The sequence below is a fragment of the Rhinolophus sinicus genome, linkage group LG03, assembly GCF_036562045.2.
Source record: "Rhinolophus sinicus isolate RSC01 linkage group LG03, ASM3656204v1, whole genome shotgun sequence".
Classification (NCBI taxonomy): Eukaryota; Metazoa; Chordata; class Mammalia; order Chiroptera; family Rhinolophidae; genus Rhinolophus; species Rhinolophus sinicus.
In genome coordinates this window covers 61677279-61702899 of record NC_133753.1, presented here as the reverse complement: position 1 = coordinate 61702899, position 25621 = coordinate 61677279, and the positions used below count along the sequence as shown (strand labels likewise).

The 25621-nt window shown below is 38.3% G+C and overlaps 1 protein-coding gene across 3 annotated transcripts in view; it reads left to right on the top strand.

The window, feature by feature from the left end:
- The first annotated feature begins 642 nt into the window (after positions 1 to 642).
- The window catches only part of CTDSPL2 (CTD small phosphatase like 2), an 88109-nt gene continuing 63130 nt past the window's right edge, over positions 643 to 25621 (top strand). For 2 of the 3 annotated variants that reach the window (XM_019725319.2, XM_019725320.2), the window contains exon 1: positions 643 to 809. The gene's annotated coding sequence lies outside the window, so the exon portion shown is untranslated. Of the gene's footprint in view, positions 931 to 25621 lie in introns of all 3 variants that reach the window. The other variant, XM_074327825.1, reaches the window with a different exon arrangement.

Here is a 25621-nt window from a genome sequence, read left to right as displayed (position 1 = left end):
AGGAAAGACGAAGAAGAAGGATTCGTCTTACCCTCACCTCCGGCTGCGCTCTCCACACACCACCTCTGCCAGCGCGCCAAGCCGTTAGTCCCACCCCCTCCTACTCGGCTCCACCCACCTGGCGCGCCCGCGTTACTAAAACCCTAGCCGCCGGAGTGCGCGACGCATTCCTAAGCCCCGCCTCCGGGGCGAGGGCGCGCTCCCCCTCCCAGCTCTGCCTAAGCAATTCCGTTAGTAGCAGGAGGAAAAACCGTCCTTCGGGTCCCCGCCTCTCCACTCTTAACGCTTTACTCCCTACTCCCCCTGCGACCACTACACAGCCAGCTACGGAGGCCCCTAAAGTACAAATATCCCCCAGGCCCTTGGCGTATCCAGATAGGTTTTGTTATTGTTATTCCATCTGGTCCTAAGGCCCTGCATTGAATTTTTGTCAGGAATATCGGGCTCGCGAGTTTCTTCCGGCGGCAGGAACTCCAACGCTCTTCACGGAAGTAAAACTTGTTTTTTCTTTCTTTCTTTTTTTTCTTTTCTTTTTTTTTTTTGCCGCTGTGGCCGCCCCGCATTCCTTCCCTCCCACCTCGCGGAATTGTGGCGGGAGGGGGAGGAGGAAGTTAAAGCGCCTGCGCGCAGAGGCCGCTTTCCATCCGGGTCCCTGTCCGTGCGGTGCAGCAGGTCGGTAGGCGGGAAATGGCGACTGGCTGAAGGAGCTGGTTCTGTTGCTGCTGCGGGCTAAGCGGGAAAGACACCACACATTGCGCAGTCGGGACCATCGCCGGAGCCTGAAGACACTTCTCTGTCGTCATAGTTAGGTAATCCCCCTCGTCCAGACACTGCCGCTGCTCCCAACCCTAGTCTTCCTCCTCTTCCAGGGCCGTGTGCCGGGATCTCCTCCCCTTCTCAACCGGGTACTCCAGCGGCTCCCGCGCCTTGGTAGGCATGCACTCTTGGCGCCTCGTACGGCCGCGGTGTGGAGACGCTCTTCTCTGGACTTTCCTCTGGGAACAGAAAGGCAGCTCACTTCCCGCCAGCTTCAGCTCTCAGGCTGCGCGGCCTGTGTTGTGATTTCTGGGGTTAGATTTCACTTCGCTACCCACCCCCACCCCAATCTCACGTTCCTAGTCCCAAACCCTGTGGTCTGTCTGGGTAATTGGGTTAGATCAGCTTTTCTAACCTTGGCCCACCTGATGTTTTCAATATTTCATTCTTTCTAGTAAGGTGCTTTTAGGGGGGCGTTGCTCTCAGTTTTTATAAACACCTTTTGGGGATCTGGAAGAAGAGAGTTCACTAAGTTCTGTTTATTTTCTGTACTGTTAAGATGTTGAGTTGACATTGTTTTTCAAAGCAATAGTGATAGTAATGAACAACCCATGTGGAAGGCCTCTGGTTTCCGTAGTGGTCAATTAAGGATGAATCTTACCGTCTGTAGTGTTCTGCGCTTTCTTTGGGTATTACGTTGCCAGTATGGATGTTTACTTTTGCATTCTTGACTCGAATTCCGTGGTAAATAATTGTGTAAGTAAATTGTGTTTATTTACTTCTCAGCCTAGTGGTGGCTGGATGTGTGATGATGTTAAGCACTTTAGCGTACCTTAGGGAAGCCTAAAGAGATGCTGCTCGTAAACTGCCCTAAGGTCCTAAAATGAGATGTACTTACAGTTAGATGTTCCTCCAAGGCAGGGATCTAGCTTTCTAATGCTAATAAAGCAATACCAAGATTACTGCCCAACATATAAGTGTACAAATTAGGGACTTAAATGATTGATTTATCTTCATTATTTTCAGATTGTAGGTTTTTAAATATGTTGTCTTTCCATTCTTTGACAGGTTTAAATTTTTGTTTGTTGTCCATCTGTTAAAGCAAGGAAATAGCTAGTTAAAGCTAGTTTTATTCCTTTTTTTTTACATTACAGATCAATTGTCTATGAATATAGAGAAGTAATAAAGAGGCTGTTGGTGTTTTTCAGAATTTGTTTTCTGATCTTGTTGAATTTTGGGGCCTTTGTAGTTAGTTTTTTTTAGCTAGTCAAATTAAGTTTTTAAAATGTTCATATTTCATATCATTTGATCTTTATAACTCAAAGGCTTCTAGATCTCTAGGTCCAGTTTAAAAGACTTTGCTGTTGTTAGCACCTTAGGATTAAATTTCATTAATAAACAGGAACATACAAACATCATTATAGTCATCATTTGATGTATTTCCCTCCAAGGTCATAAAGAAAGTCAAGGCAAAATGTAGCTCTTATGTGAAGCAGTCATTTAGGATTGAGTTGCACTTCATACTTATTTTCTAGGACCAAAAAATCGGGAATGGGAAGTGGAGGTGAGGGCATGTTGAATACTGGCTGAGCCAATTTGCTTAAAAAGTAGGGCCAAATATGTGACTTTAAAAGGTTGTAAAATAAATTATTGGTCTAGTATAGGCTTTGTCTGTACTTCAGTAACCTTTTTGGGTAGTTCATAAGCGTTAATATTTTTAATACAATTTGGTTTACAGGTAGCTGAGTGAACATTGTGTGTGGACTTTGTCTTCAAGAATTTACCCAAATTGTTTTAATTCTACATTCATGTAGTACCTGCGCTCTTCTTATGCTCTAAGTGGTATAGATCTTAACCTTTGTGAATTTGTAGCTATATAGAAATTCCTAATACGATTAGAAAACCAAATAGGATTGGTATATTTTATAATACTCCAATCTACGTAGAGCTAGTAATGTTATTTTTTCCACTGTTAAGAAATTAAGAATTAGGAAAGTTCTACCTTTCCCAAATTTATCTAACTATTCTCACATTTGAAATTTCTGGTCAAGAGGTTGCTTCACAAGATTATTATATAGCAGAATCTATTCAGTTCTGGTTTAAAAAAACTTGGACCTGTTATTCAGAAGAGTACAGGACTCCAGACTCGTAACTGTGGAATTAATTGCAGATTGAATAAAATGGTATTAACTTATCTCAGTCATAGGAGACTGTGCTTTGGACTAATGTGATATAGAATAAAGTGTATATCAGAATTCAAAATAAACACTATCTAATTATATTTGTAATTTACCAAGTTGTGAAAGTGTAAGGTAGAAAAGACACTTTAAGTGATAAATATCAAATATGCTGAGAAGACCTCATATATGGTGTGCTCTAAGTAATTCTTCTGGGTAGATTAAAAACTTACCATTTAACTGGATTAGCTATAGGCAGTCATTTGCTCTACTTCGAAGATGAGAAGATTTAACAGATGCAGGATTTATAATGAAACTATACAACTGCAGTTTTAGTTTCCACTTAATTGATATTTGCCATGAGATATATATCTAAGCCAGACATATATTCACAACTGGTTGTATGACTACATTAATTTTTAATTTAAACTGTATTAAATTGTAATTGGATCTACATTACAAATAGTTAAACTAGGTGGTTGACTGTGAGGTATAATTTGAGAATTGCCAGTGTCAAACTTTATTTGTGTCTCTCCTGTGTGTTATGGAATTCTTTCTAAAATATTCTGTTTAAAATCACAAATTCTCTGAAAGAGAAACTTTAAAATACTGTGTTTTATTGACAGTATTGGCGCAGATTAATTTATCAAATAAATTTGCTATGCCTGTACAAACCAGGCGAGGGTTCAGAGGCAGTGGCATACAGAAGTAAGCTTTTATAATAGGTGTGTGGCATGTAGGAACATTGCCTAGGGGAGAAAGATACAGTGGGGGTAGAGTCATAGTTTGAAGCTCGGCCCTCTTGGGGTCCTTTGGGAATCTTGCGAAACTGACAGTAATGATGGGTGAGACTAAGTGTGGTCCCAGGAATAATCGTAGGACCTTACGGACAAGTAGATTTATAGATTTAGCCAGCCCTTTTCTATCCTTCATCTGTAGGTCCCCCAGTTAGTTTGGTATTTTTAGAAGAGTGAAGAGAAATACTGAAATGCCATTGAAAAAACAGTGTTGTAAAATATTTACATAAAAAGTCTTTTAACTTTAATATAAGGTCACAGTAGGCCGGTTGACTGTATTACTGACCCCATGTTTTATGGTATTCATAGGCTCTCCTATATTAATTTAAGGAGATTGTAGAAAAGGAAGTATGTCTAGATTAAACATGAATCATCAGTGCTTTGATTTGAGGTTCTAGCAATCAGGTTTTCATAATATCTATAATACTTTTAGGACAGGAAATGTGTTTATTACTTTGATTAAAGAAAAACAAAACTGTTCCATTGAAAGGCATTTGAATACTTTATAAATAATTGGGATTAATATTTAATAATAGTAGTTTATACAGTTAGGGAGAATGTTTTCTTTCTTTGGACTAAATACTTTTATATTGAGAAATTGGGAACTAAAACAGCAGAGACATTGCTAAAAAAAAGGGGGAAGATTGAGACCTTGTTAGCAGCATAACCTGATATTTTCAGTTTCTCATGTTGACCAGTGAAAGTAATCTTTAGGAATTTAAAAGCACATTTTATTAAAAGTATATTCTTTGTTAAATAAAAATACCAGATTACACAAGTATCTTTTTAGTTGAGAAAAAACTATGATTCTTTATTTTAGTAATATTTGCTTTCTTCCTGGTATTTCCCAAATATGTATGATTATCCTATTGAATTGAAAATGATTAATCTCTCATTGACCTTACAAGTACCTGCTTTAATGTATTTTGTTCCATAAGATAATTATACAATCCTGTAATTTTGGTGTACTGATAATAATTATTTGAAAAATACAGTCATATTTCAATCATGCATTTTTTTCCTTCATTGGGAATATACCCTTTTATTTTATTTTTTTTCAGTAGTAGCAAACACAATGGCACTTTTGTTAGAGAATTATGATTATACCTCATCTTTGACTAGTAGCTTAAAAACTCACTCTCCATAAACCTTATCTTCAGTTTAATCTGTCATGATGATTAGTTTTTCCTTGGTAGTTAGTGATAAGAGTAGTGGGGAATTATTGCATATATTCAGTGCAAATTTATTTGGGGTAATGGCCTTGATGTTTTGCTTCATAATTCTATAATTTTTCGTTAATATCTATTTTTCTTTGTCAGTATTTCATGATTCTTATCAAATTAATGTGTTCTGAGGATTTCAGATTTCTGCTGGGCTGAGAGTAAGTTTCATATAAAATTAATTTTCTTTAAATAGAAGTTTTTGTCAAAAAAAAAGTATAAATAAGTAGGTATATCTCTCCCATGTCCAGTTTTGGTGAGAATTACTAAATAAAAAGAACTTTTAGGAAAATTATGCTGAAATTATATTTGTTTCAGTCTTTAATTTTTCTTCTTTAGTCTATCCAATAAGTACATTGTGACCTGTATGTATACAGGTGATCCCAGTAAATTTAAAAAGTGTGTATGTTGGAATATATATATTATAGAAAGGTTAGTAATAAGAAAAAAATGGTAGACTGGAGTGACGAGTTTTCTATGTGCTTTTTGAAGGGAAAAAAATGTTTCTCATGAATATTATGGTACTCAGTTCTTATAAATTCATAACCTGTATTTTTGCTAAAATAACACATTGTTATAAAGTTTTATTGGTATGAATTTCTTTCATACCATGTAATAGAATGCTCTTTTTTGCAAGATGTTTAAATTATATTTACTGGAGGTTGTTAATACATCTCCAAATTACTGTTCTTTTAAAGCTTAGGTTAAAGAAATACAGGTATGTTTTCAGCAGGACATACTGTCTCATTCTGTCCATAACAGATACCGGCTCTGCCCTAATGGAGTTTCTATTAAGGACATACAAGATCTTAAGTTGGTGTACTAATCCTATTTTAGCACGTATATCTGAATGATTGTGCCTTAAATGTTCTCAGTGATCAGCAGACTGAGTAATGCCATCTTTAAAATATCAATTCATATTTTCATGAGTGTTTTAGGCATTACTAACCTAACAGCCCACATATTTTTCTCTAGTGAAAATTAATTGATCATGGTTATAGAAAAAATATTTGGGGGGGGGGGTGTTGTTCATTGAAGAAAACTTTAAGAGGAAAAAATAACCTATGATTTTATCAACCTGACTCAGCTTCTCTCTCATTTTTTGTATGTACCCTATATTTTGGCAAATTTTTTTGTTCATAAGTTTATTTAGTAGTTCCTGAAGAATCCTATAATATTAACTAATAAAAAGAGAATCATACATCAAAAGTAATAATGATGCAAAAGGACCACTTATCTTGACCACACACTTTGTTGGAAAGGATTCGATGAAAAGCATCTTCCTGTCTTGAAGTTGATGCTTTATGTAATACTCCTCTACTTACTCCTGCCCTAGTTGACTTTTGAATTTTATTAGCTGATAAGTAGGAGGGATAGAAAAATCTCTTCTTTCTCTGAAGTCGTTTAATGAAGGCTTAAGAGAATAGTGGAGAGTAAAAGTGGACAGTTGCCATACCTGAAGCTGTTGATTTCAGATTAGTCAGGCTAGAAATATAGGTAGTGAAACGGATGCTGACACTTTTGAAAATGTCACTTGGTGTCAATGAAGGCAATGATTTTCGGCCTTTTCTTTCACAAATATAACTTTTTAATATAAATTCAGTAGTGATACCATTTGTAATATAGTCTAAATGAACAAACCCATAGAAATTTAGCTAGAAGAAACCAAAGGGGTCACCTATTCCAATAATATCTTTATTTTATTAATGATGAACCATTCTGAAGACTTTTTTAACTACATATAGTAAATGTTTGTCTTAATTAGGGTGCTTTGGGATGAGTTATATATGATAAAAGGATGCAAACAGCTCAGATTAATTAATGACTCATCTCCCACTTTGACAACTTTTTTTAATATAAAATTTACATGTAGTGAAATGCACAGGTCTGTTGTCCAATAATTTCTTTTGCTGTTGAGGAAATGAAGTGCTAGAATGATTGCATGACTTAATCAATGTCACAGCTAACTAATGATAGGTTTACAACTGGTGCCTCCTAGTCAGAGGTTATTCCTCTAGTAACTCCCTCAGGAGCCTACTCCAGAAGCTTACATGCATATATTCTTTATATAGACAAGTTATAATTTACATATGCCTAAATTTTATGGCAAAACCCAGACTGTTGCCTTTAAAGTTTCTGATCTTACAATTTTTTTTATATTTATTACCCACTTTTTTGTTTCCCTCTTATTCCCTTCATTCAGCAAACATTTTGTGAAAATGTATATTCGGTTAGTCCTAGGTAATTTTAAGAATCCTTCATATACAATGTGCTCTTTTGTTTTAATAGGAATTTATACACTCAACACCACAGTAGCAAATTATCAACTGAGTTTTCCTTGTATCATTATTATAATCTTGTTAACACAAGACAATTTGCAACCCTAATTGTTTGCTTCAAATATTGTTTGGGATCAGGAAATCTTATGAGGAAGGAACATTCTTGGTTTTATTTATAGGCTCTTTTTTGTGAGCAAGAATTGATTACTACTGTGAGGATTGTTTTATGTTTCAGTGAGCCTTCCTTTCTCTCTCTCTCTCTCTCTCTCTCTCTCTCTCTCTCTCTTTCTCATCCTCTGGTCTCTGAGGGAAATGAGAAAAAGGATGTTCAGTTCAACAAAGATTGAATTATCTTGTGTGCCAGGTCACTGGAATTACAGATACCATCTTTGCCTTCAAGACTCTTACAGTCGAGTGCCATTAAAGACAGATTATTTCAGTGTGACTTGTTAAGAGCTAAGATAGAGATAATCACAGGTCTACACAGGCTTGAGGATGTGGAAATGGAAGTGGTTACTTAACTATTGGGGAGCGTGATACCTGGGCTGAGCTTTAAATGATGAGGATAAGAATTAGTTGAAAGAATGTTTGAGGTAAAGAGAAAAGCAGAAGCATGATACTGCACAGTTTGGGCAGGAAACTTTTTACTGGAGTGCAAAGAACGAGACAGCAAATAGCAGTGAAAAAAGACTGAGAGGTAGCTCTTGTGGGATTTTATGTATAATGCCATAGTTCAGTCTTTATTTTGAAGGGAGTTGATAGGAAGGCACAGGCAGATTTGTGGAGTACAGAGGATGAGATTTAAAGGGGACAAGACAGAAATATTTCACAGGTAAAATTATCAGGATTTGGTGATTGACTGTAGGGCGGAAGGGAGAGGAAGAATGACTAGGATGTTTGGGATGGTTGCTGGCTTGATTGATTAGGTAGATGATGGTATTTGAAATCAAGAACATAGTAGTGGGAAAAATACAGTAAGAAAAGCAGGTTTGGGGATAGTAGGATGGGAAAAGTGAAATTCAGTTTGGGTAAGTTGAATTTGAGGTGCCAGGTGAAAATGTTGCAAAGGCTGTTGGATGTGAGTCTGAAATGTAGAGGTGGGAGAGGAGCTAGCAGATTTGTTGTAATTTGAAATGAACATTTGGAAGAGGCTCTTATTCCCCCCTTCTACCAATCCTTTTAACTGGGCTGCACGTAAATAGAAAGCAAACTTCATTGCCTAGTTTTAAATTGCTGAGCAATCAGCTTTTTCTATTCCTGAAATGAGATCTGGTTCAAATGTTGAAAAAGTGGAAATGTTTTTCGTTATATACTCTTTCTCCCCATTGTTATAAGTTCTTAGGCTTTAAAATGCTATGTTTGTTTTGTGATGTAATCTACTTAAATTGTATCATTTTCATTCATTAGTAGGTTTATTTCCCTAGTGTACTAATATCTTATTCTTTACTTGTTTTGGTCTATTATTACTGAGAAAAGAACTTAACTAGTAATGGAGCTCTTAAGAACCTAGAGGATGTGTGAAATTCTAACATAAATAGTAGGATTACCAAGACGAGGCTGTATATACATGTTTAAAACGCTTCCCTTTATATATTAAGTTTGGGTGATAGAATTAGGTTTTTGCAGATGTTCTGTAGGCAATTTCTGATCTCTCCTTGGGCCAATTAATATTTATTGTCTTTGGTTTTGGTATCAGGATACTGCTGACCTTATAAAATGAGTTGGGAAGTGCTCCCTTCGTTTCTGTTTTCTAGAAGAGTTTGTCGATTTGTGTTTTGTTATTTTTAAAGATGTTTGGTAGGATTCTCCAGTGAAGCCATTTGGGCCTGGTGTTTACTATGTTGGAGGCTTCTTCTATAGTTTCATTTTGAAAAATGATATAGTGATGATCAGGTTATCTATTCTTGAGCTTTGGTGTTTTATATTTTTTGAGGAATTTGATCATTTTATCTAAAGTATCGAATATATGGGTGTCAAGTTGTTTGTTCCATTATTTTTCTTTTAATGTTTGTAGGAGGTGTAGTGATGTTCATGTTTCCATTCCTGACATGGTAATTTGTGTCTTGTTCCTTTTTGTAAATCTATTTTGCTAGATAGAGGTTTTTCAATTTACGGAGCTTTTTAAAAAAGTCACCTTTTGGTTTCATTTTTTGTTTTTAAATCTCATTGATTTTTGGTTCTGTTGAATGATTTGTCTCTTAACAGGGGTTGTATTTTCTTTTTTTGTGAATCTTGCCGTGTTTTATTGAATCTTGGATGTCATGAATAGGGCAGTAAAGACTGAGTACATAGTATTTATACCTGGAAAATTGTATATTTGGACTTTTAGTGTAGGGGCTGGAGTAAAGCTTTTTTGGAGTAAAGATTTTGTTGTTGCAAAGAATACCTTAAGTGGCTTCAGATTTCTCTAGTGTGACTTTGTGCTTAGGCTAAAAGTTTGAAGTATGGGGAAGTATTCCTTGGTTTTCCTGTTGACTCAGTTTTTGTCTTTCTCTGTGTGCCTGTGCCTCTGTGGAATCTAGATGCTCCTGACCCTCTCCCAGTGGTAGATGGTGGTTGTGTCATCAGAGCTTGACAGCTGGTGGTAGAGTCAGCAGCGTCTCTGTTGTCCTGTCCAGCCCCAGTCTTGGGGTGGCCCTGTGTGTGGGCATCGGGAGTGAGGCATCGCGGTGATCTTGGCCCTCTGTGCCAAAGCAGGCCTTGTGTCTTTTTCTGGTTTCGTTTGGAAGAGTTTCCTGAGCCTGCCTCAGTGGTAGGAGATCTCTAAGGGCATTGGTATAAGATCCTGGGCCCAAGATTATTTCCTGCCCTTTCCCTAGTGGTTAGGGCCTTCTGCTGTACCCCCATTCTTAATGATGTCTTCACTTGTGCCCTGGGGGTGTCTGTACTTGCTGCCCCTCCCCCAGCCTTAAAGTTTTTGTTCCTTAAGGGGAGAATGATCTGATTGGGGCTTTGAATCCCCCCCTCCCCATAATAGAGCCTGCTCCCCCTTGCAGCCTAGCACCATAGAGGAGGACTCTCCAGTCTCATGTTCCCATATTGTGAGTGCTGGGGGAGGTCTGGGGTGAAGGTCCTACAAATAGATTTGGAGTCCTGTCGTGTCTGTAGTTCCCGGAACCACATGCTTCTGCTAGCCCACTTTACCTTTAGGTGTTTATTAACAATTTTAAATGAATTCTTTTATCTGCTTTTATGGCACCACTGTCTCTTCACTTGCTCTGCCACAGGTGAGCCAGTGCTTATATCCTTTCTCCCATAGGAAGGGCTTGTCTTGGATCTTTATTTGGTTGCCTTAAGTTCTCAGCTGTCTGATGGATTGAAGAGAAGTTTAGTTTTGTAGTTTATCCAAGTTGTTGTTAGGCATTTTTTTCTAGCTTTCTGTTGTGTGGGCAGAATTCAATAAAGTGATCTTTAGGCAAAACTCCAGTTAGTCAGAGAAGCTCTCTTTTCTGGAGCCATAGTTTGTAATTCCGTGACTTCTTTGACCTCAGGTTCCTTGGGATAAATTCCCTTGCTTTCTTTGATTTAGACTAAAGGAAAGCATTCACAATGGCTAAATTGATAGTAAAAAAAGAAAAAAAGAATAATTCCCCAACTGGTCCTAGTTTGCTTTTTTTCTCTTCCCTAAACACTGGTTTTCCTCTAACTATGTTGTGTTCAGTGTCTCCTACAGTTTTTGTTGTCTTTTCCTAGAACGTCTCTTTCTCCCAACCCTGCTTATCCTTCCAGTCCATTTCCTGTTATGAAATGGCCCAGAAAAGCCAGGTATATACGGAGCTTTTTAATCCAGCATTTATATGAAATATTTCTGTACTTTATATAACTGACTTTTATTACTTTATAATCCTTTTTTTTTTGCAGTTTATTTTGTCATTTCTTATAAGAACTAAATATTTAAAAGGCAGAATAGGAGGGCAATTTTTACTTGGTCCCCTTTCATATACTTCATTCCCCATTCTATCCTTTCCCTTTTCATTGTGGTTTATTTTAAAAGGGTTGGGGAATAAGGGATTTTGTTTTCTCATTCCAGAGACCCTGTTACTCACCCTATTAGAAAACTTTATCTTGCACTCTCTTTAGTAGCTTGGAAAAAAGGATGGAGATCTACATTTTTTGTTGTTGTGGTCAAATACAGATAGTGAAATTAATTTCAGTCATTTTTAAATGTTTGGTTCAGTGGTGTTAAGTATATTCATCTTGTGCAGCCATTACCACTCTCTACACTGCCAGAACTTTTTCATCTTCCCAAACTGAAACTCCGTATCTATTAAACAATAACCTGCTTTTTTGCCTCCTTCTCCTAGGCTCTGACAACGACTATTCTACTTTGTCTCTGAATTGGACTACTCTAGTTACCTTATATAAGGGAAATCATACAATAGTTGTCCTTTCATGACTGACTTATTTTACTTAGCCAGCATAATGTCCTCAAGGTTCATTAACATTGTAGCATTTTGCAGAATTTCCTTTCTTCCCCCACCTTCTTCCGCCTCGCCCCCTCCCCACGCCCACTCCAGTTCAAGCTGTTGTTTCTCAGTCTAGTTGTGTAGGATGCAGCTCCCTGGCCCTGCTGGTATTATGAGCCTGGTGCTCCCCCTCACCCCCCCCATCGGTAGGCCTCACACGGCAGCTCATAGCAGCTGACGGCTGCTCATGGCAGCACACAGCAGCCCATGCCAACTTCCGCCAGCTCACAGCAGCCCAGCTCCAGGGAGAGCTGTTGTTCACAGTCTTAGCTGTAGAGGGCGCAGCTCATTGGCCCATGTGGGACTCTTAACTGGCGACTTTGGGCGTTAGGAGCACGGCGCTCCAACCACCTGAGCCACCCGGCTGAATAATATACCATCTTATGTATATACCACATTTTGTTTATCCATTCATCTGTCGATAGACACTTCTGATTCTACCTTTTGGCAGCTGTGAATAATGCTGCTGTGAATATGGTTATACAAATATCTGTTCGAGTCCCTCTTTCAGTTCTTTGGAATATATACGTAGAACTAGAATTGATAGATCATGTGATAGTTCTATGTTTAATTTTGTGAGAAACTGCCATAATATTTTCCACAGTGGCTGCACCATTTTGCATTCCCATCAGCTATGCACAAGGGTTCCAATTTCTACACATCCTCCCTGACATGCTTCTGTTTTTTTGTTTTTTTTAAATAATAGACCTCCAAGTGGGTGTGAAGAGGAATCTCGTGATTTTGATTTACATTTCCTTAATGATTAGTGATGTTTAGCATTTTTTCATGTGCTCATTTACCATTTGTATATTTTCTTTAAAGAAATGTCTGTTCAAGACTTTTGCCCATTTTTTGACATGTTGTTTTTGTTGTTGAGTTGTAGGAATTTTAAAAAATACATTCAGGATATTAACCTCTTATGAGCTATATTATTTATACATATTTTTTCTCATGTCATAGGTTGCCTTTTCACTCTGTTGATAGTGTCTTGGTGTACAAAAGTTTTTAATTTTGCTATAGTCCAGTATATCTTTTTATTTTCTTTTGTTGCCTGTGCTTTTGGCGTCATATCCAAGAATCATTGCCAAATCCAATGTCAAGAGATTTCCCCCTGTTTTCTTCTGAGTTTTATAGTTTTAGCTCTTAAGGTCTTTCATCCGTTTTGAGTTCATTTTTGCCTACGGTGTAAGGTAAGGGTCCGACTTTTTTTTTTTTTGGCTTTTGGATATCCCAGTTTTCCCAGCACTAGAGATCTATAGTTTTAAAAGGCCTGGTGTTGAGGTACAGAATATATAGTGTTTTACATTGTGTAAAGTTTAGATTCTAAGGTTTTCAGTTATATAATAGGTAAAAATATGCTATAGGAGCTGACTTAGAACTCTACCCCCACCCCGTTTATAACATTTTTTTCTGTGAGAAGTTTGGTTTTGAGCTCCCAACTGCCAATTAATAAACACGTCTGTTTGCAGATTGACCCTGTTTTAAGGCATTGCATAGTCAGAAGTCTTCAGGAAAATCAATTGTGAATGACTATTTAGAAAAAGAGCAGAAGTGAAAAATAAACTTTAGAGGGAACTGAGAAATTAGAATTTTTGGCAACTTTTAATTAGTAAGATTTTTTTTTGGTGATAAATATTTTTTTACGTTTCTGGTTTTTTTATTGATGATGTCTGCAAATTGTTACTTAAAATACTGCCATTTTCTCCACCTCATTTTTCTCAGTCATAAAATGGAAATAATGGACACTGTTTTATGTTGAAAATACTGACTGAGTGAAATAATATATTTCAGATTTTCCTTGATTTACAGTGGGGTTGGGTTCCAACAAACCCATCATAAGTTGAAAATATCGTAAGCGAAAATTCATTTAATACAACTAATCTACTGAACATCATAGCTTACCTACCTTAAATGTGCTCAGAACATTAGCCTACAGTTGGGAAAAATCATCTTACACAAAGCCTATTTTATAATAAAGTGTCGAATATCTCATGTGATTTATTGAATACTGTACTGAGAGTGAAACCAGTGGTTGTATGGGTACAGGATGGTTATAAATATATTGGTTGTTTACCCTTGTGATTGCATAGCTGACTGGGAGCTGTGGCTGGCTGCTATTGCTGCATATTGCTAGCCCAGGAAACTGAAAATTCAAAATTTGAAGTACGGTTTCTACTGAATGCTTATCACTTTCACACCATCGTAAGTTAGGTACCATCTGTAAAAGCTCTTAGGATAGTGCCTTGCACGTAGCAGTTAATAAAGAACAGCTGTTGGTTATATATCACTAACCTTTTCTGTGTTCAGATGAATGCAGTTAAAATAGGTACTTTGTTTTTTAAAAGAATAGGTTGAGAGTTGGTTTTCTGAAGTTGACACAATACATTTTATACAGTGATTTAATAGTGTACTTGGTTTATGTTTCAGTGTTCAGGTAAGCATAGACATTTAAATTAAACCTTTATTTTAGGATTTTAGCAATTTACAGGAAATGCCAAGAGATTAAATTTAGCAAATATTTTTTTGAGATCCTTGGAAATGCAGATTATTAAGGCATTAAATATAATCCCATTATTTTGGGGAGTTGGGCAGAAATATGCAAATATCTAAACTCTTCTAAATTAAGCCATAATTGGTAACCTAAAAAAGTTATATAAAATCTGTCTCTATTAAAATGAAAATTTTTTTAATTTTGGGTTTAAAACAAGGAAAATTATGCTTAACCAGTTTGCTAGAGTTAAATTCTTCTTCAAAATTCTTTTTTTCTTAAGAAAATTGTCAGTACGTATTTGCAGGTTTTATTCAGTTCTGTTTAAAAGGTTTTTTTGGTTAGAGCTCTTTCAACATTTTAAAATATTTGCATTTTGAAGTAATGAACTTCATATCTCCTTAAGCATTCAAGCAGATTCTAGGTTACCTTTAGATAGGACTACTACCTGAGAGATTTCTGCTTTGGTTGGGAAGGCTGAACTAGTCTTTTTCAACTTTAGGATTTTATATTTTTAGAAAAGATTGAGAAAAGGGCATGCACAGGCACTTAACAAAATGGGAACTAGGGCTAGCCTATAAATATAATTAACATATTTAGTTCTACTAGTTATTACAATTTAAAATAATTCTTACATTCAATTAGCAAACAATTTAAAAATTAAAAATAAATTCTGATGTGCAAGATTCAGCTACATAAGCAAGCACTCTTTGTATCCTGCTGGTTGAAACCATCTTTCCAAAAAGCAGTTTTTTAGTATTTCTAGAGGTACTGCAAAATGTTAATAACCTTTGACCTAATTAATTCACTTGTAAGAAACTATCTTAAGGAAAGAATCAGAAACGTAGACTGAAATTTATGTAGAAAGTTATTACATTTGCTGTGATGTTAGTAATTATGAGCAATTTAATTTTCAATAGGTCAGTTATTGCATAAATTACAGAACATTTATCTATATATTGGAATATTATGTGGCCTTTAAAAATTAAGTTCTCAGTAGCTGTTAACAGTCCTTTGTGGCTCTGACACAGTCTCTGTCACAGGCCAGGCACTGCCACAAGTCAAGCAGTGGCTGGCAGTGGTATTCTCAGGGTGCTGTGCGAGGTGGTCACAGGCCACTATGTGAAGGTAGGCAGGATTCAGGGAGACTCAGGAAACCTAGAAATGGTCCAAGATGGCGGATTAGGTAAACACTATGCCTACTGCATCCCAGGATCACACTAAAGTCACAAAGAAATTATAGAACAATCAACCTCAAGAATTATCTGAAGACTAGCTGAACAGAACTCCTATCACTAATGATATAAAGAAGGGGCCACATCGAGACTGGTAGGAGGGGTGCAGATGCAAAACTGGCTGACCCCAAACCCAAAGAAAGTGATTGGACACTGGGAGGGAGACTTTGGTGGCGGAAGTCCCCCCTGAAGAGGGAGGGGTCCTGGCCCCACACTGGGCTCCACAGCCCAGGGGTCATATGCCGGGAAGAGGAATTCCCATACCCTCTGGCTGTGAGAATCAGTGAGGACTCTGTCTGTCTGTCCCAGTGACATGGAAGGCACTTGGAAACCCAGATACCCTCTTAGAGCCTGCACACAGACTTGCTTGCAAGCACTCACCTGGTCTCTGGTTGAGGGGCAGCAACTCAAGAGGCCCAGAGACATGTGGGGAAAGACTCAGTTTTATGGCTTCGAAGTGAGGGCTGGAGGGACACTAGCCATTATTGTCTGTGTAGAGCCTGACACGTGTAGCCTGAAGGAGGGCTCCGTCATTTCTGTGTTGAGCCCTCCCCCAAAGAACCAAGTCTGGGACTGCATTGGTCTGATGGAATCTGCGTATGGGCACAGCCTTGGTGACGCTCTGGGTCCCTGCCCCTTGCACAGGTGGTACTGCATTGCTCGGGACACTCTTGACACTGGGCGGCTGGTCCCTCCCCCAGAGGCTGTGTGTGGAAGCCTTTTTTGCAGTGACAGATGGCCTGCGTCAGCCTAGGAAATGTCTGTTGGGAGGTGGTGACCCAAGAACTGCACTGCAGCTTCTCTTGGGCAGCTCTCGGGGACTTGAGGGCCTAAGGGTGACAGTGGCTGGCCACAGTGTTCTTGCGGCATTTTTGTGGGGTGGTCGCGGGCCTGGCATTGGTACAGGATTGCACTGACTTTGTAGAAACCACTGACCACACCCCTTAGCTCCCTGGAACCCACCCCACCTTGCCCACCTAGAGGAGCACTCTTTGTGTCTGGGTGGCCAGCCTTGCCCCACAAGCCACAGAAGCCTTTTATAGCAGCGGAAGGCCAGCGACAGCCCGTGGAGCTTTTGGTGGTGGACAGTGACCCAAAACCTGCGCTGCAGCCACTCTTGGGCAGCTCTAGTGGATCTGCAAGTTCGAGGCAAGTGGTGACTGGCTCCGGTGTTCTAAGGGTGTTTCGTGAAGTGATCACAGGCCAGGCACTGCCACGAGGTGAGCGGTGGCTGGCAGTGGTGCTCGCAGGGCACTGTGTGAAATCACAGGCCAGGTACTGGTGCAAGAACTGAATGTGCATTAACTTTGTAAAAACCACTGGCCACATCTCGTGACTCCGTGGGACTCTGCCCCGTCCAGCTAGTGCTCCGTCACCGAGGGAACTCTCAACACTGCCAACCTGCCCAGCCCACGTACCTAAGGAGGCTCGTTCAACAGCTGAGTCTTACTGGCAGCTGGTGGGTGGCAATAGGCTGAGGGGGCCTTGGGCCTTTTGCTAAGTTATCTCAGTCCCAACACTGGTGGCAGCCAGCCTCGGTTCTCGGTGAGGCCACCCCCATATGCCTCCAGGTTCATCACAGGCAGTAGCCAACCACGTATCGCTTTGTGGTTCCTGTCAGGTAGCTGAAGCCCAGTAACAGCTAAGGCTGAAATTGGCCTGCATGAGAGCCCCTCCCAAGAGACACCAGAAACAACACACCCACAGGCCAGCTTCAGACCATACCAGAGCAGTACCTGGTTAGCCCCACAAGCAACATACTCAAAAGGAGGTCTCAACAGACACAGGAGCCCGTGGGGGCAAATCCTCCTCTAAGGGGTCAGCCCCCACACAGCAGCTCATATACTGTGGGCATAGCCAGTCCTCACAGTCAGCCTGGGAGTCAGTCCCACCCACTGACATGCCAAAAGCAATCAAGGCTCGATTATTGCAGGAGAACACACAGAACACACCCCAGGGGCACTCCTGGAACACACGCACAGGAGATCAGGGAGGACCATTGGACTACACAGGACACACTACCTAAGACCACTCCAGGAAAGAGTGAGAGACATAGGAGATCTACCTAATACAATACATAGAAGCAAACAGAGAGGGAGCCAGAATGGGGAAACAAAGAAACATGTCCCAAATAAAAGAACAAGAGAAACCTCCAGAAATAAAAATAAATGAAATGCAGGCAACCAACCTACCAGAGACAGAGTTTAAAACACTGGTTATAAGAATGCTTAAGGAACTTAGTGAGAATTTCAACGAAGAGATAGCAAGCATAAAGAAGAACATAGAAACCATAAAAAAGAACCAGTCAGAAATAAAAAATACGATAACTGAAATGAAGAATATACTAGAAGGAATGAACAGCAGATTAGATGAAACAGGATCAAATCAGCGATTTAAAAGATAAATCAGCGATTTAGAAGACAAGGTAACTGAAAACATGCAATCAGAACAACAATAAAAAAGAATTTTAAAAACCAAAGATAGTGTAAGGGACCTGAGGGACAACATCAAGCCTAACAACATACTCATCATAGGAGTGCCAGGAGAAGAATAGAAGCAAGGGATCAAGAACCTGTTTGTGGGGCCGGCCCGGTGGCTCAGGTGGTTGGAGCTCCATGCTCCTAACTCCAAAGGCTGCCGGTTCGATTTCCACATGGGCCAGTGGGCTCTCAACCACAAGGTTGCCAGGTTCGATTTCCCGCAAGGGATGGTGGGCTGCGCCCCGTGCAACTAATGATTGAGCACGGCACCTTGAGCTGAGCTGCATGGCTCATTTGGTTGGAGCTTATCCTCTCAACCACAAGGTTGCTGGTTCGACTCCCGCAAGGGATGGTGGACTGCTCCCCCTGCAACTAGCAACGGCAACTGGACCTGGAGCTGAGCTGCGCCCTCCACAACTAAGACTGAAAGGACAACAACTTGGAAAAAATCCTGGAAAAATACACAGTGTTCCCCAATAAAATCCTGTTCCCCTTCCCCAATAAAATCTTTAAAAAAAAAAAAAAAAAAACCTATTTGAAGAAATAATGACTGAAAACTTCCCTAACCTGGTGAAGGAAATAGACATACAAGCCCAGGAAGCACAAAGAGTCTCAAACAAGATGAACCCAAACAGGCCCACACCACGACACATCCTAATTAAAATGGCAAAGATTAAAGACAGAGAATACTAAAAGCATCAAGAGAAAGACAACTGGTTACTTACAAGGGAGCTTCCATAAGACTATCAGCTGATTTTTATTTTTTATTTTTTTTTTACAGAATACAAAAATAAAAACCTTTTATTACATGGACTAAGATAGGAAGGAGGAGGATTTACTATATTTTGCCATATATAATGTGCTTCGTATATAACGCACACCCACATTTTGGCCCAAAGTTTCAGGGGAAAACTTTAATTTTAACTTTTTAAGTCAAATTTTTATTTGTTTACATTTAGGTACTTTTTTGTATTATGAAGGAATTTTAGCATTTATTTTTTTAACATGGTACAACAATTTTATGTAAAAATTAATTAATTATAAAACACAAGAACAGATACAAGGCACAAGAAATTTTATGTACTGGTAACATATTTACAATATTTCTGTGTCATAGAAGGCCAAGAACTCTTCATCGTTGCAAATTTGTCATAAGTTCAACAAAACTGATACTGTATTCCAGGGTATTATTTTGCATACAGATATCCTTATTGATTTCTAGAGTTACACTTTTGACTCAAGCATAAATAAAAGAATTAAAAACAATTAGATAGAGAACTAGTACTACCCATGTATAATGTGCATCCTTATTTTTCCCTCACAAATTTGGGCAAAAAAGTGCACATTATAAATGGCAAAATATGGTACATTCTTTTCAAGTGCACTTCAAACGTTTTCAAACATAGACCACATGTCAGGCCACAAAACAAGTCTCAATAAATTGAAGAAGATTGAAATCACATTAGGCAACTTTTCTGAACAGAGTGGTATGAAACTAGAAATTAATTACAAGAAAAAAACTGAAAAATACATGGAGACTAAACGTACTACTAAATAATGAGTGGGTCAACAATATGATCAACGAAGAAATCAAAAGATACCTTGAGATAAACGAAAATGAAAACATGACAACCCTAATCTATGGGACACAGCAAAAGCAATCCTAAGAGGGAAATTTATAGTAATGCAGGCCCACCTAGAGAAACAGAAAAAAAAAAAACTCAAACAGCTTAACTTCACACCTTAGGGAACTGGAAATGAACAGCAAACAAAGCCGAAAGTGAGTATAGGGAAGTAAGTAATAAAGATCAGAGTAAAAATAAATGAACTAAAAACTGAAAAAACAACAATATAAAAGATCGATGAAACCAAGAGCTGTTTTTATTTTTTTTTTGAAAGTAAAAATTGACAAACCTTTAACCAGACTCCTCAAGAAAAAAAAAAGAGACAAGACTCAAAATCATAAGTGAAAGAGGAGAAGTGACTACTGGCACCACAGAAATACAAAAAATTTTAAGAAAATACTACAAGTAACTATACACCAACATATTGGACAATCTGGAAGAAATTGATAAATTCCTAGAAGCATATAATCTTTCACGGCTGAATGAAGAAGAAAGAGAAAATCTTAACAGACTGATTATTACCAGTGAAATTGAATCAGTAATCTGCAAGCTCCAAACAAAGTCCTGGACCAAATGGCTTCACAGCTGAATTTTACCACCAAACATTCAAAAAAGAACTTATACCTATTCTCAAATTATTCCAAAGCAATCCAAGAAGAGCAAGGCTGCCAAGCTTATTTTATGAGGTCACCATTACTCTGATTCCAAAACTTAGACGAAGACATTACCAAAAATACATATGTATGTAGGCCGATATCCCTAATGAACACTGATGTAAAAATCCTCAACAAAATATTAGCAAAATGAATTCAGCAATACATTTAAAAGATCATACACCACTATCAAGTGGGATTCATTCCTGGTATGCAAGGTTGGTTCAATATCCACAAGTCAACTAATGTGATACACCACATAAACAAAATGAAAAGTCATATGGTGATATCAATAGATGCAGAAAATGCATTTGACAAAATCTAGCATCCATTTATGATGACTCAAAAAGTGGGAATAGAGGCAACATATACAACATAATAAAGGTCATATATGACAAAGCCACACCTAATATACTCAGTGGGGAAAAGCTAAAAACATTCTACTTAAGATCAGGAACAAGAAAAGGATGCCCACTTTCACCACTTTTATTCATCATAGTACTGGAAGTTCCAGCCACAGCAATCAGACAAGAAAAGGAAAAGGCATTCAAATGGGAAAGGAAGAAGTAAAATTGTCATGATTTGTAGATGGCATGATACTATATAAAGTAGCAGGATACAAAATTAATATTCAGAAATCAGTTGCATTTTTATACACCGATAATGAACTATCAGAAAGAGAAATTAAGAAAACAATCCCATTTACAATTGCATTGAAAATAAAAATACTTAGGAATAAATTTAGCCAAGGAAGTAAAAGGCTAATTACACAACACTGAAAAGAGAAGTTAAAGAAAATACAAATAGGGGGCCAGCTTGGTGGCTCAGGCGGTTAGAGCTCCATGCTCCTGACTCTGAAGGCTGCTGGTTCGATTTACACATGGGCCAGTGGGCTCTCAACCACAAGGTTGCCAGTTCAATAACTTGAGTCCCTCAAGGGATGGTGGGCTGTGCCCCCTGCAACTGGAAAACGGCAGCTGGACCTGGAGCTGAGCTGCGCCCTCCACAACTAAGACTGAAAGGACAACAACTTGAAGCTGAACGGCACCCTCCACAACTAAGATTGAAAGGACAACAACTTGACTTGGGGGGAAAAAAAAGGCCTGGAAGTACACACTGTTCCCCAATAAAGTCCTGTTCCTCTTCCCCAATAAAATCGTAAAAAAAGAAGAAGAAGATACAAATAAATGGAAGCATATACCATACTCAGGTATATGGATAGGAAGAATACTATAGTTAAAATGTCTGTCCTACCCAAAGCAGTCTATAGGTTCAGTGCAATCCCTATCAAAATACAAATGGCATTTTTCAGAGAACTAGGACAAATAATCCTAAAATTTATATCGAACTATGAAAGACCCTAAATAGCCACGGCAATCCTGTGAAAGAACAAAACTGGAAGTACCATGCTACCTGCTATCAAATTGTACTACAAGGCTATAGTAATCAAAACAGCATGGTATTGGCATAAAAACAGACACATCTATCAATGGAACAGAATAGAGAGCTCAGAAATAAATACATGCCTATATGGTCATTTAATCTATGACAAAGGAAGGAAGAATTTATAAGGAGGTAAAGACAGTCTATTTAATAAATGGTGCTGGGAAAACTAGACAGATACATGCCAAAAAAATGAAACTGGACTACCTTCTTTTGCCATATACGATAAACTCAAAGTAGATTAAAGACTTAAATGTAAGACCCGAAACCATAAAACTCCTAGAAGAAAATATAGGAAGTACTCTCAGACATTGCCTTTAGTAATATTTTTACTGGTGTATCTTCTCAGGCAAGGGAAACAAAAAGAAAAAATAAACATACTGGACTATATCAAACTAAAAAGTTTTTTCTCAGCAAATGAAATCATCAACAAAACAGACATCCTACTGAATGGGAGAAGATATTTACCAATGGTACATCTGATAAGGAGTTAATATCCAAAATTTATAACAAACTCATACATCTCAACACCAAAAAAAAAAATCAAAAAATGGGCAGAAGACCTGAATAGATATGTCTCCAAAGAGGACATGCAGATGGTTAATATACATATGAAAAGGTGCTCAATGTCACTAATCAGAAATGCAAATAAAAATCATAATGAGATACCACCTCACTCTAGTTAGAAAGCCTGTCATAAACAAGTGTTGACGAGAATGTGGAGAAAAGGGAACCCTTATGCACTGTTAGGGGGATTGCAAACTGGTGCAGCCACTATGGAAAACAGTATGGAGGTTCCTCAAAAAATTAAAAATAGAACTACCTTATAACCCAGCATTTGCACTCCTGGGTGTTTATCCAAAGAAATCCAAAATGCTAATTCAAAAAAATGTACACCCGTGTGTTTACTGCAGTGCTATTCTGTCGCGTCCAGCACAACAAAAGCAGTGGGAAGCGAGAAGGGCGGCACAAGGTTAAGAAAGACAATAGACAAGAATAGAGTGCAAGCGGGGCCGAGGGACTCAAGTCTCAAGGACTGAGCCCCGAATCGGGCCAACTCATGGCTTTTATTAGTAAACATACAAGGAAATAAAATTTGATTTTTCCATGGTCTACGAGTCACGTGGCTGACTGGCTGTTCTTCCCGAAAGCTCCCATTGTGCTCCAACACATACTGTGCCTTCACACACACTATAACCCCAGGGGACAGAATCACTGTACTGAAGCCATCAGATAAGAGAGGCTAACTGATATTATTCTATCAGTTCCCAGCTTTCCGGGACACTCCCGCAAGGAAGCTTTACCGATATTATTCCATCGGGTCTCAGCTTTCTGAGACACTTCCTTGTGATGTCATGGGGAAGGTGTGGGGACCAGACGGTTTGGCAGCTGTAAGGCAACACTATTCACAGTAGCCAGGATATGGAAACAATCCCAATGCCCATCAGTGGCTCATTGGGTAAAGAAATTGTGATACATTTATACAATGGAGTATCACTCTGCCATAAGAAAGGATGAAATCTTATCATTTGCAACAACATGGAAGGACATAGAGGATGTTGTGTTTAGTGAAATACGTCAAACTGAGAAAGATAAATACCATATGATTTCATTTATATGTGGAATCTAAAGAACAAAATAAGCGAACAACAACTAGACTCATAGATACAGAGAACAAACTGATGGTTGCTACATGGGAGGGGGACTGGAGGATGGGTGAGAAAGGTGAAGGGATCAGAAAGTACAAGTTGGTAGTTATTAAATAGCCGTAGGGATGTGAAATACAGTATGGGGAATATAGTCAATAATGTAAAGACTATGTAGGGTATAAGATGGGTATTGGATTTATCGGGGGGAATCACTTACTTTATAGATTATGTAAATGCCTAACCACTGCACTGTATACCTGAAACTAATATAAAATAATATTGAATGTCAACTATAACTTTGAAATATGTGTTTTTAATATATGTATGTGTGCATGTATATGTATATGTATGTGGTCAGACAATTAAGTTCATGAACTCATCCTAGAAAAAGTGCTGCATACCTCATTGGAGTACACCTTTGAAATACTGCCCTTGGGAAGCCTATGCACCAACGCCAGCACCTAGTCCACCCTTGAAAGCACTTTTGGAACTCTTTCTGGAATGGCCATCAGAGCTGTCATCGTATTACCCTTGATGTCCTGAATGTCATCAAAATGTCTTCCTTTCGATATTTTCTTTATCTTCAGGTAAAGAAAGGAGTCATTGGGGGTCAGATCAGGTGAGTGGGGGAGGGTGTTCCAGTACAGTTATTTGTTTACTGGCTAAAAACTCCCTCACAGATAGTGCCTTGTGAGCTGGTGCATTGTCGTGATGCAAGAGCCATGAATTGGAGAAAAGTTTAGGTCGTTTAACTTTTTCACACAGCCTTTTCAGTACTTCCAGATAGTTTACTTGATTAACTGTTTGTCCAGTTGGCACAAATTTATAACCCCTCATATCAAAAAAGGTTAGCAACATTGTTGCAACTAGTTTACAAACTTAACTGTCATACCTCATTTTATATTTATATCTATATCTGTACTTATAGGTGAAGATATATATAAAATCATGGGATGTAAAATACGGCATAGGGAATATAGTCAATGGTATGATAGCTATGCACTTGTCAGATGGGTATTAGACTTGTTGGGGTTATCACTTTGTGAGGGGTGTAAATGTCTAGTCATTAGGTTTTTGTATTATCTGAAACTAATTAAAAAATTATGTTTTCAGATAAAAAAACAACATTGGTTATGGAGTTTATAGTATAAGATGGGAAAAAACAGGTCATACCATTCTGCATGGAGTATAATTCTGAATATTGATTAAAACACAGAGGGTGCCAAAAAAATGTATACACATTTTAAGAAAGAAAAAAAACTATTAAAATTGTAATAATATATACTGACAACGAAAGTTGAATAGAAGTCATGTTTGACTTCTGCATTCTGATTATGGTGAACTATGGCTTGAGCAATGTTGACCAAAGTATCCACTTGTGTACCTTTTTTTTGGCACCCCCGGTATTTATACATATTTAAACAAATAGTATAACATATACCCACATTTCAGTTATTTCTAGGTTTAGGAATTATGTGAGTTTTTTCATATATTTCTGTGCTTTTAAAGTTTTCTGACAATGTATATTTTATCATCAGAGAAAAGGCTCAATATGTCCACCTGAAATAGAGAATTTCTCAAACTTGTAAGGGCAAGAGTGAATTTTGTCTTATGTAGGTGGAATACTTACCTATGTTTCTTCTTGAGTTGTTGTAAGCCTGGCATCTAATACATATTCATTGCATATTTTTCTGTTTCTTTGTGTGTCTCCTAATTTTTTGTTGAAAACTGGCCATTTTAGATAAGATATTGTAGCCACTCTGGATTCAGAATTTTTCCCTCTGGAAGTTGTTATTTGTTTAGTTAACTTCCACAGGCAAAATCTATGAATTTTGTCTCCCTGCAGTGTGCAGCCACTTTTTTTTTTTTAATTCTTGTTTTAATTTTTAAGCTTGGCTACTAGGGCACACCGCTGTGTCTGCATAGTTCTGTGGTTCACCTAATGATTGGACACATATTGTGCCCAAACATCTTGCACAGTAAGGCTTCTTCTCCCTCTGCCTGTGGTTCTGTGTGGAGTGCACATTCCAAGTTCAGGCCTTTTCCAAGTTTGTCCCAGGTCTTATTTTCTACTGATCCATTTCATATCTCCTGTGTTCATATGTGTAGCTGCATGATTGGTCAAGAGTATGTACATAGCTTGGACCCTCTTTAGTCTCTTCTGTGCATGTGTACTGCCTCAGCCAGCAATATGGTTGTCCCAGCAACCCCTGCAATGTCAAGCTAGTAGAGCTGTTGGCCCTCCTAACTTCACTTGCCACAGAAATTATCCCACACACCAGAATTGTCACTTATACTGATGACAGCACTGAATGTGGTCATTACCCAACTGCTCTGAATCATGTGAGTCTCT